A 6,078-nucleotide genomic window follows, 5' to 3' on the forward strand; every position below is an offset into this window, starting at 1 on the left:
TTGGATCTCTAAGCCGTTGCCAGATGATTTACATGCCTTTGAACCACAACAGAGAGCTTTTCTTGAAGAAGTTAGATTCCCCAATTTAAGTTTTGTTCAAGTGTTGAAGATTATGACAAAGAAATCTGATCCTATGCTTCTCACATAATTAACTTTGAGTGTAATGATTCTAGGCAATTTAAGTTTAATGGGCTTGAGTCTTTTGGTTACTTATAAAAAAAAAACAGTGGGCTTGAATATGTGGGCCTCTAAAGCCAATACATGGGCCATTGGTTTGCATGGGATGGAGTTTAAGTGAGAAATACCTTGATCAATGATTATTATGTATCATGATCAGTTTTTATTTTAGTCTCCATCAGCAAGATCCTCACAGGAAATACTCGCGCAAATTTTTCAATGTTGAAGCTAGGAGGGGTTCACAGCCAAGCAACCCAACAATTATTTCTAAGTGCTTTTGATGAAATACCGATACTATCTTCTAGTATATGCATGTACTAAACACATGAATTTAATCTCATGTATTTCAACTACGGGAAAGGTAAGTATACTGGGGTTATATATCTTCATGTGGGTTAAATTGTTCCAAAGACACGTGGCAAATCTTTTTAAACTCGAAGCTTTCACGTGTCAGTTGACATAATCAAAGATACTTCATCCTCAACCTCACATTCGATGCTGCATCCTTGAGGGGGCATTTGTAGGCACCAAAATTTTAAGGAGGCCTTTACAAATTTTATAAATAAAAATCCCTAACTTTATAATGGGCCTCAAATCAAAATTAAGTCCATTAAATGGAAACGTGCCTCTTATAAGCCTAGGTTTTGGGTTTTCGCAAATAAAGCCCATGATCCAGCAAATCCAAGTGATCCATATTAAATATTGGGCCTTATACCCAAATAAATAAATTTGGCCCAATAATAATCCGGAAAATCCTTAAAATTGGATTTGGACAAATTTAGCCTTTTAAATAAATCAATTAAACCTTCTTAAGTTGAGGGTATAATTGGAAAGCTAAATTACCTTTAAGTCTATAAATACAAGAACTTCTCTCATTGAAAGGGGATCTGGATCACTTTCTTTCAAAAGACATAAGCTCCCCCTCTAGAGAAGAAGAAGCTCTCAAGCCCTCCTCTAGAGACAAAGCAAGGTTCTTCAGAGATCCGGACTCCGACTAAAGAGAAGATCAAGCACAAAGCCCTTCTCCGGAAGCCAAGAAAATCTTCTCAGCTGATAAAGGGCGAAGCTCGGAGAGAAAAAAATCTACAGAAGCCTCTACAGAAGATCAAGCACAAAGTAAAGCCAACGTTAAAGCATCATTCTCAGTCGATAAAGCGCGAAGCCCGGAGAGAAGAAAAGCTACATACGTCATCATCACTATTTTGTATTTGACTGTTAATCAGAGGAAACACTAAGATCTGTATCTACTTTTCATCAAAAATCAATAAAATCATTTGCGATCTTATTTCACGAATCTCGAGTTAGATCAGTTGAAATTTATTGTCGACACACATCAATAACAAGATGTAGTAGTAACTTAACTGTACTAAGAAACTACTTTTACCATTGACTTAGGAACTTATACTTGACAAAGAATGGCAATGATTTAGACAATCTCTATATATAGGGAATCGTTTGGAGACCCTAAAGGGAGCCAAACATTGTGCCAAATATTTTTGAAAAATAGGGGTTAGAAGTTTCAGAATGGGCTGATTTTTTGTGAGGATTATCTCCTCATGATAGAGATCATCCTCACAAACAATCAGCCCATTTTGAAACATCTAACCCATACATTTAGAAAATGTTTGGTATAATGTTTGGCTCTCTTTGAGGCCTTCGAACACCACCCATATCTATATATATATATATATTTAGAATCCTCCATACAGAGTACATATTGTGAGACAAATTAAGAAAACCAAATGATAAAATTAGTTTGTAGGGACAAAAGGAAATAAAAAGAATAAAGCTTCCATAGATATCGTTATTCAACAACATAGTTTAGACTTGATCAATAAGAATTGGATAAAAGAGACCAAAATTGATTAGTAATACAAGATCACAATGTAATATTTTATCACATTTCCACTTTCAACACAGCAACATTAGCATATTATTGACTTTGCATTGGTGGAGCATAGTAAAGAATACTAAGAGGATTTGGGGCAGTAGCGAAGATTATAGAGGAAGTGGTGGCTATTAGTAGTAGTGGCAAAATAGAAGGTTATGGCAGCAAGAGTAGTGGTGCCTATCCAGCCAAACCATCTAACCCAACCAAACCTAACAAGAATTGGTTAAATATACCTCCCTTGCCCAATGAATCAGCATCTTCATTGACACCTCTGTAAATGTTCCTTGCAAACTTTCTAAATTTTAGAACACCCTATAATTTTTTACTCATTAGTGGGATAAAGACTATCCAAGATTTTATTTTCAGTTTTACTCTTTAGCCATTATGAGTGCTCCTTAAGCAATAATTCCTTCCATTCCTAAAGAGAATGGAAAGATCCAAGATCATAAAATATGGTAGAAAGAAAGCTTTGACACGAACTTTTAGTTTAATAAACTTATCTAAAGACTACAGTGTAAGATTTATACTATCAATTAAATACGGAAACAATAATTTTAAGTCTATCATTACATATAATAGTTTTCCATTCAGATATTATTGTAACAAGTCCAAGCAAGCCATAAATTGAGTCAGAAAATCACTTCTCAAGGTCCAAAAAGCTCCCTAAAAATCTCATATTTTTTAAACAACATGGCACTATATGTTTTGAGTGGGCCCACAGATCCATGGTAATTTGGTCCTTCTCTTGGTGAGCCTAAGAACTACATATCCTAATTGGTGATTTCTACCTCTCCAAGATCCTTAACATGTCCCTTAGTCAGAAATGTTTTTTTACAATCAGTGTATAGTCATAATGTGATCTATTTTCCTATTTCAGTATTTTGTACTATTTTGTTAGCTAAGATCTGCTTTCCACTTGATCTAGAAAAAAAAAATTATATTTTAGATCTAGAACATAGCAATATTATTGAGAATCCAACCAAACTAGTGCAACTAAATGAAAGGAATACGAATGAGAATAAAACTTCTTAAGGTGTATATGCAATTTAATGTGCTAAAAGTGTTTAGTTACAAATCTTACAAATTTTGTCATGTTGTTTTGTCATTTGTATTTCAACATCCATGGAATGTTTGGTAGAATGTAGACTTATTGTTAATGATTTAATACAAATTGACAATACCCATAGAAGAGGCTGAATATGAATAAGTATAGCCTTACCCCACCATCCAAAGATATGAGATAGAAAAAATTCGTCAAATAATGTCTCCTAAAAAAATTATAAGCATATAAGTAAATGTAAGTGATAATTAGGTTTCATGAGTTCATTTCCCCTTTGAGAACCAAAGGCACACTTGCTTTGAAGTCTTCTTGCCATTTAAACAATGCTTTGTCAGAATTGACACTCAAACTGTCCCCACAAATTACCATCGAATGAATATAAGTAAATTATAAGCACAAGAATGAACATACGGAAAAAACCAGATCATCTGCCTTTATGAGAAAAATTAAGAATCACATAATAAAAATCAATGAGTAAATTATAAAGAAAACTCTGTTTTAGCTTGTGCAAAATATAAGCATACACCTACCAAGGAAAATATACACCTACATTGTTCTAAGATTGATAAATAAGATCCTAGATTTAGACCTCATTGTTCTCTAAAATGGAGTATTCTAGATATGGCTTGAGTATTTGTCCATTGACTTTGAAAATGACCCATCCTTAGGGTTTTGGATTTTCATTGCACTGTTAGTGCACAAAATGGACTATGTACGGGCCTGACCTTTTAGTTTTCAATTTCTTAGAAAAAGGATGTATCCTAATGTCGTAAAGCTGAACCTTTTGTCTTGGTTGGAGTTCTTTCAAATAATGTGTTTGTAAGAGTATTAAGCTTCAACTTGGGGGGGGGGGGGGGGGGAGGGCTCGATAGTCGATAGTTGATGGACTTGGCACACTAGTGGAGATAGGAAGTAGTTATACCTTTCCATTGCTCAAAGTCTACCTAGGATTTCTATTTCTTATGGTCTAGAGGAGGTGTAGAATCTAATAATACATTGACTTTTTCAATAGACTAAATAATGTCATAACCCCTTTCAGAATGGGCTTGGCAATTCTCTAGGATATCAAAAGGGTATGAACTTTCAAAAGATTCGCTAATGCATGTGTCAGTCATGTTGACATCGTCTGCATCATCTAGATTGTGAGTATATAGATTATTATGGAAGTTGTTTAGATGGACATTTATATTACCGAAGGTGAGTGTCATGACTCCATTCCTACAATGGATGACGACATCCGACATGGCTAAGTAATGGTGACCCATAATCACTAGAACGTGACGATCAGGACTGACAACTGGGCTCAATGTCTAATACTACAAAGTTTATTGAGAAATAAAACTCATTGACCTTAATGATAATATCTTCTACAATTTCCTTAGGGATTTTCGTTGGTCAGTCCACGAGACTAAGGGTGATGTTAGTTGATTTTTACTTCCCAAACTTAATTGCTTGTAAACTGAGTAGGATAAGAGATTCATGCTAGCCCCTAAATCTATGAGACATTTTTCCACCACAATATCACCAATAGTTATTGGAATTCTAGGGCAACTCGAGTCATACTTGGGTGTGATGGTTTGTTGAATGAGACCTAAGGCTTATGCTACCATGACAACTTGTCAAAGGAAAAATGTATTCCTCTTTATGTGGTGAGATCCTTTAAGAACTTAGAGTATGAGGGTATTCGTTAATGACATTTAACAAGAGGATATTGATTTGGACATTCTTAAAAATTTCTAAGATCTCCCTGAATTATTTACCCTTCCTATTATCCTAAAGGCACTTAGATAATGGTGCCTTGGACATATATGTAGGGACTGATGGCACACTTAGTATTCCTTATCGTTTTTTTTGGTTTCTTAATTTAGGGGTCTAGTTTATTGTTCGTTTAAGAAAAATGGACATGATTGTCCACTTGCTTTTTAGACCTTCGGTGTGAATGGACTGGATTGCCTCGTGGCCTGTGTCAAAATTATTACCTACCTTCATACAGGCCCTGGGATATTATTTACTTATTTGCATTGCCTCTCGGGTTGGGTACCATTTGTCTAGAAAAATGACTCATCTCTCTCTTATATAATATGTGCCAATTGCCTCATTTGAACTTGAAGGTTATCAATAACTTGAGTCTGAAGATATTGATCTTGCATCATCTTCATCATGTTAGCCATCATGGCTTCCATTGATTATATGTGTTAGGGGACAGAATAGTTAGGTATACATTCTAAGACGAGAGTTCTACATTAATTAGGCCATTATGTGTGTTGAGACTGGTGTTGAGGAATTGGGCCCTAATGATTTTGGGAAGAATTTTTGTAGAATCTAGGAGGCACACTCTGAGATTGACTAGGAGCATTTTGTCTATATGGAAAGTTGGGATGATACCTATTATTAGGGTGGTATGTCTGACTATAGGAGTTGGACGTGGGTTTCCTAAAGGTACTGTACGAATTGATAACATTGACCTGTCCTACCTTAATTGTTGAAAAGCTTGGATAGCACTCGACTGTGTGTTAAGTGATTGCACATAGAATGTAGATGGTTTGATGTTTACTCCTATGTTCATAACTAGGCTGGGTTCTTAGAACTGAAGTCTGGGTGAAAATGACATAACTAGGGTGTCAATTTTTCGAGTTGAATTATGGATTCCACTGAGGAGACTGGTCATAACATTTTTTAATTTAGGATCAAAATTGATTTCGTAAATACCTAGCCTTTGAGTTCCTAGATCCTCTCTATCATATTCATCGTCTGCACTATTCTAGCTCTAAGTACTCTTGGCTAACTCGACTAAAAAGTCATAAGCTTGATTAGGGGTTTGGTGTAGGAATTTTTTATTGTGCATGAACTTAATTATGATTTTGAACGTTGCTGGCAAACCCTTGTAAAAGGAGTGCTCCAGCTGCATTTTATCAAGTATGTAATGTGGACAGTTAATCTATAAGTCCTA

This window comes from Akebia trifoliata, chromosome 16, assembly GCF_017979445.1.
Source record: "Akebia trifoliata isolate Shusen 1 chromosome 16, ASM1797944v1, whole genome shotgun sequence".
Lineage (NCBI taxonomy): Eukaryota > Viridiplantae > Streptophyta > Magnoliopsida > Ranunculales > Lardizabalaceae > Akebia > Akebia trifoliata.